Source organism: Pan troglodytes, chromosome 1 (genome assembly GCF_028858775.2).
Source record: "Pan troglodytes isolate AG18354 chromosome 1, NHGRI_mPanTro3-v2.0_pri, whole genome shotgun sequence".
NCBI classification, from domain to species: Eukaryota; Metazoa; Chordata; class Mammalia; order Primates; family Hominidae; genus Pan; species Pan troglodytes.
This window is the reverse complement of record NC_072398.2, coordinates 48697041-48710697: the sequence shown is the minus strand read 5'-3', so window position 1 is coordinate 48710697 and position 13657 is coordinate 48697041.

The following is a 13657-nucleotide window of genomic DNA, read 5'->3' as shown; positions in this document are numbered from 1 at the left end:
GCCACCTTCTCCAAAAACTAGATTCAATCTAATAGATAAGATTTTTGCCCACACCAATAATCATTCCAAAACCAGGTATAGCAAGATGTATTAACTCAGTTGGTTTTGTTTTTGCACAAATATTACAGCAACATTACTGGAGATCAATATTTAAGAAAAAAGAAAATCACTCATAATGCCATTGTACTAAATCAAACACTTCATCTCTATGCATACATGAACATAATTTTATCAATCGATCGATCGATCGATCGATCTATCTAATCTGTCTATTTATTTATTGAGAGAGGATCTTGCTCTGTTGCCCAGACTGGAGTGCAGTGGTGCAGTCACAGCTACACTGCAGCCTCAACCTCCTGGGCTCAGCCTCCTGAGTAGCTGGGACCACAGGTGAGTGTACCACCACATCTGGCTTTTTTTTTTTTTGGTAGAGATGGGGTCTCCTTATGTTGCCCAGGCTGGTCTCTTAAGTGATCCTCCCGCCTTGGTCTCCCAAAGTGCCACAGCACCTGGCCCTGAACATTATTTTAGTTTAGTTGTTTGAGATGGAGTCTCACTTTGTCACCTAGGCTGGAATGCAGTGGCTTGATCTCAATTCACTGCAACCTCCACTTCCCGGGTTTAAACGATTCTCATGCCTCAGCCTCCCAAGTAGCTGGGATTACAGGCATGCACCACCACATCTGGCTACTTTTTGTCTTTTTAGTAGAGATGGGGTTTCGCCATGTTGGCCAGGCTGGTCTGGAAGTCCTGACCTCAAGTGATCTACCTGCCTCAGCCTCCCAAAGTGCTGGGATTATAGGCGTGAGCCACCGCACCTGGCCTGAACATAATTTTAAATTGCATTCATAGTATACATGACATTTGGAGTTTTGTCCTTTTTGTTATATATTTCCATGCTGCTAGATACTTCATATTTATAATTTCCAGTGGCTACATATGAAATCTGATAAAATCCCATGATTTCTTTCATACTCCTTTTGTGAGACCATAGGCATTTCTCTTTTGTTTTGGGGGAGATGATCATAAATAACACTTTGGTATATCTCACTAGGTTCTAAAACAAATTCTTTTTTTTTTTTTTTTGGGACGGAGTCTCGCTCTGTAGCCCAGGCTGGAGTGCAGTGGCGCGATCTCGGCTCACTGCAAGCTCCGCCTCCCTGGTTCACGCCATTCTCCTGCCTCAGCCTCCCTAGCAGCTGGGACTACAGGCGCACGCCGCCACGCCCGGCTAATTTTTTGTATTTTTAGTAGAGACGGGGTTTCACCGTGTTAGCCAGGATGGTCTCGATCTCCTGACCTTATGATCTGCCTGCCTCAGCCTCCCAAAGTGCTAGGATTATAGGCGTGAGCCACCGTGCCCGGCCTTAAAACAAATTCTTAAACTGGTATTACCAAGTCAAAGAATGAGCATTTTCACATCTCCATTAAATTTTAACCCAGATTTAAACGCGTGTTTTCAGAGGTATGAGTAATATGAGTATTCTGGGAAATATAAAAATAAGTATTAAAATGCTGTGGTTTTTGTTTATATTAAAAAAAAAAAAAAAGCACTAAAGAGATAAGAGAGAAGCCACATCCAATTACTGGTAAGTCCTGCCCTGGATATTGTGGGAAGTTGTAGCTCCCTGTGACAGTGAAAGTTCAGATGTCTCACCAAAGCATCTTAGTTTTTCTTTGCACTATTTCAGAATAATTATTCATAAATTATCTAAATACATGTTCTTTTCAGAAACCAGATTTAAGGATGCTAGGTACGCATTCTGATAGCCAGGACCTTAACCATTTTGTTCACCACTGTTGCACAAGGACCTCAAAGAGAGCCAAGCAGGTATTAGGTACCATTTGTTAATGAGTCTGTTTAATGAGTGCTATAAAGACCGAGGGAAGTTTGAACTGACTACACACGTGTAACCTGGGAAGAATTGCTTCTTTACTCATGGTATCTTAAACTTATTGATCTACATGCTATTTGACAAATCTCTTGGTCAGAAGCCATTTCACAAATGGAAAATAACTGCAGAGCATTAACTACTGGGCCCCACTAGGGAAGGTGGGATTCAAATCCTAACTCTTCTCTGAGGTCCCACCATTCTTGCCACACTGACTTCATAATGTCTGTCCCTCACAGACTAGTACCCTGTAGACATCGACACTCTTTGCTGATTTTTTGTTTGTTTTTTTGTTTGTTTGTTTCTGGAGTGCAGTGGCGCTATCTCGGCTCACTACAGCCTCCTCCTCCCTGGTTCAAGCTATTCTCACGCCTCAGCCTCCCAAGCAGCTGGGATTACAGGTGCACACCACCACACCTGGCTAATTTTTGTATTTTTAGTAGAAATGGGGTTTCACCATGTTGGCCAGGCTGGTCTTGAACTCCTGACCTCAGGTGATCTACCCTCCTCGGCCTCCCAAAGTGCTAGGATTACAGGCATGAGCCACCGTGCCCAGCCCTTGCTGATGTTTTGTAATTTTCTATTTCTTTACTTTTTACATATACATGTGTCACTGTAGACAAATTATTATAGAAAATATAGCTAAGACTTAAAAGTAAACACCACAATCCTATTCCCCAGATATAATAATACATTGTTAACCCTTCCAGACTTTCTCCTATGCCTTTTTTTTTTTTTTTTTTTTTTCAGACAGAGTTTCACTTTTGTTGCCCAGGCTGGAATGCAATGGCTCAGTCTTAGCTCACTGCAACCTCTGCCTCCCGGGTTCAAGTGATTCTCCTGCCTCAGTCTCCTGAATAGCTGGGATTACAGGTGCCCACACCACTCTAATGTTTGTATTTTCAGTAGAGATGGGATTTCACCATGTTGGCCAGGCTGGTCTCGAACCCCTGACCTCAGGTGATGTGCCCTCCTCGGCCTCCCAAAGTGTGGGGATTACAGGCACGAGCCACCGTGCCTGGCCTCCTACACATACATTTTTATAAAAAGAGAAAAGGGGACTGGCACAGCGGCTCCTGCCTATAATTCCAACACTTTGGGATGCCAAGGCAGTTAGATCACTTGAGCTCAGAAGTTTGAGATCAGCCTGGGTAACAGCGAGATCTCATCTCTACCAAAAATGAAAAAATAAAAAATTAGCTGGGCATGGTGGAGCATGCCTGTAATCTCAGCTACTCAGGAGGCTGAGGTGGGAGGATTGCTTGGGCCTGGGAATTTAAGGCTGCAGTGAGCTATAATCCTGCCACTGCACTCCAGCCTACAGAGCAAGACCCTGTCTTAAAAAAAAAAAAAAAAAAAAAAAAAAAAAAAAGTATATGCACAGGGAAAGCAAACAGGAAATACAACAAAATGTTAATTAAATGGTTGACTGAGTGCTGGATATTTTTTCTTTTTTCATATCTTCCAACTTCTTAACAATAAAAAACATGGTACACAAAAGAAACATAAAAATGTAGCAGTCACTGAACTTTGTTTTGCTAAGTACAGTAAAAATGCTACTAAAGCTTAAGTATTGGAGTTTTACCTTCAGCATGTTAGCTTATACTATACTGTTAGTGAAAACTGTTAATCAAGAGGACTATAGCTTTTTTTTTTTTTTTTTTTTTTTTTTTTGGATGATGTCTCCCTCTATCACCCAGGCTGGAGTGCAGTGGCATGATCTTGGCTCACTGCAACCTCCACCTCCCATGTTCAAGCACTTCTCCTGCCTCAGCCTCCTGAGTAGCTAGGATTACAGGCATGCGCCACCACACCCGGCTAATTTTTGTATTTTTGGTAGACACGGGGTTTCACCATGTTGGCCAGACTGGTCTAGAACTCCCGATCTCGTGATCCGCCCGCCTCAGCCTCCCAAGGTGCTGAAATTACGGGCATGAGCCACCACACCCAGCCCAAAAGGACTGTAACTTAAAATATTTTTGCTTCTAAGTGTTGTCCCATAGTTTCTGGATACTTCATGAAAATGTTAAAAATTTGCCTTTCTTTAGGATAATTTACATTAGCTTTTAACAGCACAGTAACTTTGAGAATGAAGGCCTACCTCAGCATGCCTAACAATAAAATATGTTTCCCTCAAATAAAGACAATTAAGAGTGACAGAAGACAGATAAAAGCAAAATAAATTAGTCATTTATTTCATCATTTCATCACCTGCGCAACTATCTGACATTTGTAAACAGAGTAAGAAAAAGGAGATGGGACAGAGAGGCCTTTTGAATTATTTGTTTATTCATTCAAAAACAGCAAGAACTGGCCAGGCGTGGTGGCTCACACCTGTAATCCCAGCACTTTGGGAGGCCAAGGCGGGCGGATCACGAGGTCAAGAGATTAAGACTATCCTGGCCAACATGGTGAAACCCCGTCTCTACTAAAAATACAAAAATTAGCTGGATGTAGTGGCACACGCCTGTAGCCCCAGTTACTCAGGAGGCTGAGACAGGAGAATCGCTTGAACCCAGGAGGCAGAGGTTCCAGTGAGCCAAGATCACACCATTGCACTCCAACCTAGTGACACAGCGGGACTCCGTCTCAAAAAAACAAACAAACAAACAAACAACTAGAGTCACAAACTTTTTTTCCCTTTCCCCTCTAGAAGGGACAAAATCAGAACAGACATGTATAAGCCCCTTCTCATTAAGAGGAAGTGATCCTCTCCATCTTGTAGAACAGTGTTTTTCAAGTTATAAATTGATTTTTAGTAAATCCCATCCAGCACATTAAAAAAAAATGAAATAGAATAAAATGCATCAAAGAGCAATAATTTTAAAAACAATATTTTGTGTGAAACTTTACATCAATACATGATTTATATTATAGGTGATATAAATGTATTTTTTATCATGGAGTCACAGAAAAAAATGTAAAGCTTCTATTCTAATGTAATGAAAATGAAATAACAAACTATTCTCCCCCATGTCCAATCAAAAATTAAATCCCCAAGTCAAGTATTCCTGGGAAGTATGGAAAAATAATTTGCAATTTAAGAAGTCTATGGTTATGCCCTAACTCAATCTAAAACCTTCTAAAGTTTTGAGTTATTCAAAATCACATGAAAAATGTTGGCACTACAGCCACATTAATTACTGGTCAATTTCTTAACACTTAGTTTACTTGTTATAACATAATTATACAGCCTGTTATGACCGCAAACTCCTAAATTCTCTGTGCTTCCACTCTCCTGGCCACACTCCTCTTTTACATTTAAAGCCTTCCCTTGTATCCTGGGGAACTCATTTTCCATAATTAAACTCTCCTGCAACCTCAATCTCCTGGCATTAACTTGAAACTCCCTCTCCCCACAGTTCTCTCAAGAGAAGGCTGTTTTCTCACACATTTAACAAATATTGAGTACCTTTCAGGTACCAGGCAATGTGGAAGCACCACGTATATAGTAACAAATGCAATGTTCTGAGGTGGCACTGGGCTGGTCTTGCAGGAACAGAGAGGAAGCCCATGTGAGTAGCAGAGTAGCATGTAATCTGAGAAAAGTTAACAGGAGAATGGCCCTGCAGGCCTCATAGAAAGTTTGCATTTTACTCTAAGAGTAGTAGGAAGACACTGAAGCAGGCTGAAGTTTAAAACAGCAGAGTGATATTGCATGAATGATTCTAGAGGGAAATGGGTTGTATGGGGACAAAAATGAAAATAGGGAGAAGAGCTGAGAAGTTAAAACAGTCTTAGAACAAGAGATAATGGTGGCTTGGACCTGAGTAGTGCAGTGGAAATTAAGAAAACAGAATGGAAATATTTTCTAGATGACAACCATAGAATTTGCCAATAGACTGAAATGTGGAGAATTAAGAAAGTCTAGAGTTTGGGGCTAGGTGGGGTCAGTGTCCTTCCCATCCCACATACCTCCTTTCTTTTATCCTCTTGTAAAACTAGTTTTTTGTTTGTTTGTTTTGAGACAGAGTCTCACTCTGTTGCCCAGGCTGGAGTGCAGTGGCGCGATCTCGGCTCACTGCAAGCTCTGTCTCCTGGGTTCATACCATTCTCCTGCCTCAGCTTCCTGAGTAGCTGGGACTACAGGCGCCTGCCACCACGCCCAGCTAATTTTTTGTATTTCTAGTAGAGACGGAGTTTCACCGTGTTAGCCAGGATAGTCTCGATCTCCCGATCTCGAGATCCGCCCGCCTCGGCCTCCCAAAGTGCTGGGATTACAGGGATGAACCACCGCGCCCGGCCTCGTAAAACTACTTTTTTTAAGCCTCATGGCATTTGGCTATATCCCTCTCCACCACTTCTCTTGGCTGACATCCATTTACTGCCTGGCCATTTCCTAAGAACACTAGAAATGGGCTCCTCTCCTCCCTACATCCTGCCATTTTTCTGAATATCCTCAAGATTTAAGTGGACCAGCCATCCATCATCATTCTGCTCCTCATTTTCTTGACCACCCTATCTCCAGCTTTATCCTGCCCTGTACCACGTCAGTCATATCTCTCATAGGTGCACCCTAGACCTTATCAGGGTCCAACCTGCTCTATCACTGAAATGAAATCTGACATTCCACTTTGAATGCAACTTTTCTCCTTGTAGCTTCCTCATCTATTCCCATCAGAGTTGTTTTCTAAATCTCCCAGGACTTTCCTTTTCCCCTGTCCTGTCCCCTCTATCTAGCTTAGATTCCACACCTGTATTCAACACTCCATTTCCCACTGTTGTCCTGTCCCGCTGCCTGGCAAATCCACTCCAATTGGCACCGCGGACTATACAGTCATGGCCACTCTCAACTTGGCACTTGTTTTCTCTATGCTTATTCATTGGCTGCCTAACTCCTTCTCATCTTTTAAGTCTCAGTGATTCCTAAACTAGAATAAATTTCCAACTATACACATTCACAGCATCCTTACTTCTTTCTCCTCATTATACTCTGCTTCTGGCCCTTCTTTGTCATGGACTTTAATTAAGCTCCTTGAGGGAAGGGCCATATCTGATTCTTGACGCTATTCAGTAGCTAGTAATGCCTGGCACTCAATAAATACTGTTAAGGGAGCGATGTCATATTTTAAAAGCTGAAACATTAAAAGTGGAGTTTTGTTTGTTTTTTTTTTCTTTTGAGACTGAGTCTGGCTCTGTCACCCAGGCTGGAGTGCAGTGGTGTGATCTCAGCTCACTGCAAGCTCCACCTCCCGGGTTCACGTCATTCTCCTGCCTCAGCCTCCCGAGTAGCTGGGACTACAGGAACCCACCACCACGCCTGGCTAATTTTTTGTATTTTTAGTAGAGATGGGGTTTCACCGTGTTAGCCAGGATGATCTCAATCTCCAGACCTCGTGATTTGCCCGCCTCGGCCTCCCAAAGTGCTGGGATTACAGGCATGAGCCACCACACCTGGCCAACAAAATTTTTATTTAAAAGGGCTAACACTGAAAATTACTCTTAAAAATTTATGCCGGTGCTTAATTTAGAATTTAAGGAGCAGAAAACCCGCTGGAAAACACTGATTAGTATACGTCAACATGTTAAAATGTGAGGTGTCAACAATGAAGCAAATCTGTTACATATATTAATCTTATACAAATTTTTTTTTGCTAAAAATCACCAAATGTACTAGTCAAGTTTAATCCTTAAAAATAAAAAAGTATGAGTTACATCTTAATGAGGTAATAATAAAGTATGTGCTTGCATTTAGAAGTGTCTGTACTCAAATTGTGTTTTTTGCTTGACATTCATGTACTTAAAATATGTAAGTCAAATCCCAAATACAAGCAACAAATTTTGTTTTCCTTGCTACTTATTATTTAGAAAAGGTTAAATGGGCTAACTAACCAATGAGAAGAAAACAGTCATTAGATTATAAACACTAGCAGTAGAAAATCATGAGGCAATTTTGTTAAGAAAAATTTCAAAATATTTTCAAATTCTCTTCAATTTCTCAGTTCATTCTGTAGGCAAGTCCTGTGTTAAACTGCTTCAGAAAATGTTCCTCAATCGGGTATGATTTCAAGATATAGTTAATATATCTTGTTAATATGTAAACACTAGAGTTGTTTATTCTTCGATCTATTGTTATATTTTAAATTTTTTCTCTAAAGTGTTCTAAGAACAGAACAAATCAAACTGCATGGTATATAAACCACCCTGACTCCATTATAGAATGTCTATTTCTGATAAAATTGTATTTCCTTTTATCTACTTATTAATACATATTAAGCAAGAATAATGCTATGACAAGAAGAGTCAAGTGTTTCAATAAATTGTTATGTTTCGGGGAAACAAAATGAGGAAGGTGGTAATAGTAATTTCCTTATATTCATCTTTCCATTGGAAACTATAACAATAATCTGATCACAGAAATAGAAAATAATCTACCTTTTGATATTATAAAATTTGCATTCTGCAAAACACCCCAACTTTCCCAGTATGCAAATTCCAAACATTAGCATTACAAACTATACTCATTGAAAACTGCAAACAGCTGAGCCAACAGCATCAACACTGCCTAACTGAGGAATCACAAATAGGACATGAGAAGATTCCATAAAAAAAACAATGAGTAAAAATAGAAAACCTTCACTCCTAGACATTCAGTTAGCCCAGTTCTGCCAGTCGCCCTCCTTTATGTAACACAGGCAGGTTAGGATTCCTTGGGCTATATAGGTCTTTACCTATTACAGGGCATTTTCCTGTTCTCTGCTCAGCAGTCCTGAGAATGAGGCAGGCAAGTATTTTTTATATCCACTTTATGTTTATGAAAGAGGTGGCCAAGAAAGGTTTAGCAGTTTCTTCAGAATCATGTAGCTCCAAAGTCCTGGAGCCAGGACTAGAACTTAAACTGCGGGACCCCTGGGCTTGAGCTCTTTCGAGACCATGACGCTGAAACTTGGTGCCAGGCTGGATCTTGAACACAGTGGGAAGCCTCAGGGATCTCAAACCAATCCTACATTTGCATTCTAGCTCTATTATTTCCAGTGCTTCTCTGGTGGAATTTTCCTAACCCAATTTGTTCATCTGTAAAATGAGATTAATATTACCCTGCCTTTCAATTTGTCAGAATCAAATGAGGCAAAGCCCAAAAACACTCTGACGAAGTAGGTGTTCAACAAATGATAATATACAATTCCCACAAGCAGCCTGTGGAACTTTCATAAGCAATGCCAGGTTCCTCAGGAATTATGTTTTATATGTTAGTACATTCATTCCCATATTATAGGGCATACAACAATCAGGGGGCTCTGTTTATGCAGCTCCAAAACCCGGCATTCCAATCAATGGACTAGAGTTTCAACTTACACATAAACCACTTTTAACAATGTAACAGGGCTCCTCCCTCCTCCGCCTTTACCAGTAGTTCCTACTGATGTGAAGCAGTAATTGTTACTCATTCACTCTGCCACAGTTGTATGCCACATAAAGATGTTACTCAGATAATGAATACAAAATAAGACCTGTCTTTCAGGAAGTCAGGGAGATTTCTTTTTCTTTCAAGACGGGGTCTCACTTTGTCCCCCAGGCTGGAGTGCAGTGACGCAATCTCAGCTAACTGCAACCTCTGCCTCCCAGGCTCAAGCGATCCTCCCACCTCTGCCTCTGGAGTAGCTGGGACCACAGGCGCGCACCACCACACCTGGTTAATTTTTGTATTTTTTGTAGAGACGGGGTTTTGCCATGTTGCCCAAGCTAGTCTTGAACTCCTGGGCTCAAGAGATCCACCCGCCTCAGCCTCCCAAAGTGCTAGGATTACAGGCGTGAGCCACGGCACGTGGCTGAGATTTTTTTTTTTTTTTTTGAAACAGAGTCTGGTTCTGTCACCCAGGCTGTAGTGCAGGGGCGCAATCTCGGCTCACTGCAACCTCTGCCTGCCAGGTTCAAGCGATTCTCCCACCTCAGCCTCCTGAGTAGCTAGGACTACAGGTGCCTGCCACCATGCCCAGCTAATTTTTGCATTTTTTATAGAGGCAGGGTTCCACCATGTTGGCCAGGCTGGTCTTGAACTCCTGACCTTGGATGATCCACCCACCTTGGCCTCCCAAAGTGCTGGGATTACAGGTGTGCGCCTGGCCGAGATTTCTGTTTTAAAGAAAAGAGAGTGTAGTGTCTCACGTCTGTAATCCCAGCACTTTGGGAGGCTGAGGCAGGAGGATCACTTGAGGCCCAGAGTTCGAGACCAGCCTGGTCAACATGGTGGAACACTGTCTCTACTAAAAATATAAAAATTAGCCAGGTGTGGTGGTGCACATCTGTAATCCCATCTACTTGGAAGGCTGAGGTGGGAGAATCGCTTGAACCTGGGAGGTGGTGGAGGTTACAGTGTGTCAAGATCATGTCACTGCATTCCAGCCTGGGTGACAGAGACTCCGTCTCAAAAAAAAAAAAAAAGAATACTGGAACAAAAGAGGGATTTGATGATTAGATACCCCTACCTTGACTATTATTTATTTAGAAACGGGGTCTCACTATGTTGCCCAGGTTGTAGTACAGTGGCTATTCATACAGGTGCAATTATAGTGCCTCAAGCTCCTGGACTCAAGGAATGTTCCCATCTCAGCCTCCAGAGTAGCTGAGACTACAGGTGTGTGCTACATCTGGCTGCAAGACTAATTTAATTTTTAAATGTTAACTATAAATATGAAATTAACATAACTAAGGAGTTTTAGTTAACTGCAAATAGATTTGTCCTCATGAAGGAAATTAGGCGGATCTCAAACCCTAAATACCACATAGTAATCCTAAATCTGTCGTCATAATTAAGCCAGAAATTATCCAGTATATACCAGGTTTATTAGAGATTTGAGTAAAACCTACTGATGCTTCTAACACTCCATTAGTGAATTTTTTTTTTTTTTTTTTTTTTTTTTTGAGACGGAGTCTCACTCTGTTGCCCAGGTTGGAGTGCAGTGGCGCGATATCAGCTCACTGCAACCTCCGCCTCCCAGGTTCGGGCAATTCCCTGCCTCAGCCTCCCAATAGCTGGGATTACAGGTGCACACCACCACGCCCGGCTAATTTTTCTATTTTTTTAAGTAGAGACGGGTTTCACCATCTTAGCCAGGCTGGTCTTGAACTCCTGACCATGTGATCCACCTGCCTCGGCCTCCCAAAGTGCTGGGATTACAGGCGTGAGCCACCACGCCCGGCCTCCATTAGTGAATTTTAATTTAGAATTTAAGAAGCAGTAGTAAATTCCTTAATGTACTTGTCAGATAAAAGAATAAAAAATAAAACAGTGGGAATCCAGCAAGCTTAAATAATTGAATCAGATAGGCACAGTTAAGTTTTTTTTAAAAAGCTTCTCACTAAACATTGCCCATCTTTAATCACACCTAGCCTTGTATTTATTTCTTAGAGTGACTGGTCAGGTTACCTAAATATTCCAAAAGTGAGACCTCTATGTGTCCCCCAACTATTTCAATAGTGGCATATCTTTTAAAGCAGAGTTTCCCTATCTCGGCATTACTGACATTCTAGGCTGCATAATTCTTTGTTTGTTCCTAAAAACAGAGGTTTTATTGCATTAGGTCCACAGTTGGTATTTCACCTCATTTCATGGTGCAGGGCCCCTGGGTGGGGGTCCTTGTGCACTACACTTGGTGCGGTGTGTGGCTGGGGGAGACGGAGCAGTATAGCCGGTCAGGCCCAGGAGGGTAGGAGGGCTGGGGCTCCTTAAAACCTGATAAGCTGCATAATTCTTTGTGATGAGGGGCTGTTCTGGGCATTGTGGAATGGCTAGCAACATCCTTGGTCTCTCCCCATTAGATGCCAGTAGCACACAGTCTGGTTCCAAGTTGTGACAACAAAAATGTCTCCAGATACTGCTCAATGTCCCCTGGGAGCAAAACTGCTCCCAACTGAGAACCACTGATTTAGTTATTCGTGTGGTGTCTTTACCCCTACAAGACCCTTGTTAAAGTGCGCATGCATTCCCTGGAAAGGTTAAATACTGATCTGTTATGAGCCCTTGCTCCATGTGATGGGTGCTTACAAGCACCACTTTACAGATGAGGAAGTTCAGCTTCAGGAAAATGAAGTAACTTTACTTCTATTCGATGCCAAAGCCAAGATTTTAAATTAGGTCTAACTATAAAACTTTCTACATGGGTCTTTCTGTAAGGCCTCAAGGCTTCTGAATAAAGAAGGCATAATGCAGTACTAGTTTTAAAAAAAAAAAAAAACCCACAAGATTTGAAATCACTAAGGGGTTTCACCAATTTTACCGGTGGTATGTTAGGCAAGAGCAGATCTCTTCCCTTCCTGAGCCTGTTCTTCACCAGTGACATGAAAATACTCTCATTTATAGCACGCAAGGGACTTGTGAACTATGACATACAACAGTAATTATAGGCCAGACACAGTGGCTCACACCTATAATCCCAGCACTTTGGGAGGCTGAGGCTGGCAGATCACCTTAGGTCAGGAGTTTTGAGACCAGACTGGCCAACATGATGAAACCCCGTCTCTACTAAAAATACAAAAATTAGCGGGCCGTGGTGGCACACACCTGTAATCCCAGCTACTCTGGAGGCTGAGGCATGAGAATCGCTTGAACCTGGGAGGCGCAGATTGTAGTAAGCCTAGATTGTGCCACTGCACTGCACTCCAGCCTGGGTGACAGAGAAAGACTCCATCTCAAAAAAAAAAAAAAAATGTAATGATAATAAATTTTTTAAAATACTCATGGTTGGATATCAGCACCCTAAAATCTCCTCCCCCAGATTCACTTTCCTATGTCCTTTGCGTCTTTGCTCTAATGTTACCCCTTCCAGGACTTCCCTATCTGAATAAGCACACATCTCACTATCATTTTCTGGTCCCTTTTTCTGCCTAGCATTTAACCCTGACCCACATTATATGATGTATTTGTTCACTCAGCTCCTCCATTAGAATTTAAGGACATTCCATTTTGTTCTTTTCACCTTTATTACCTAGACTAATGCTGGCACATAATGGGCACCCAGGTATTTGCTCAGTGGATTAGTTTTTATAAAACTAAACCAGTGAATTTTGAATTAGGGTCCTATGGGAAGTGAATGGATTTTGATAAGAGAGGAGAAAGGAAGGCCAAGGAGAGTGTTGGAGCATAAGTGAAAGAGTTTTAACACAGTGCTTCTCAAATTCTAATGTATCCGGGGCATCTTGCTAAAATGAAGGTTCTCATTCAGAAGACCTAGGGTGCGGCTGAGACTGCATATTTAACATACTCCTAAGTGATGCTGGTCCACTTTCATAGCCAGGCCCTAGACAACCAAAGAGGGCATTCAGGTAGGACCTAAACAACTTTGCACTGAGATGCAAATCAGAGCAGCAGAGGACTAATGAGATGAATTGTTTGTTAATGAAAAGTGCATGCCATCTCTCTCTGTATTGCTTTCCTTTCAGCTTCTAAGGCTGATAAGATCCAAGGAATACTTTATGGAATGACGAATCTGAAAGTCCCAGTACTAAACAATCTTATATTCACATAGCACCTTTTTCATAATGTAATAGTCATCTATGTATATTTTAGCTTTGTTTTGGAGGTGATATACTGAAATGTTAATATCAAAATATATATATTTAGCTTTATCTCTAATGGCCATATAATACAATATACTAATGACTAATGTATCAGATTTCAATAGATTATGAAATGCTTTCTTTTCCACAGTCATTCTGCTTCAACAACACTTAATACTTAATGTAACACATACATAACTTCTGAATTTGATAGCTGGTAGATTAGGAGCAGTTGAAAATCATGAGATTGAAAGTAGCTAAATGGAGGA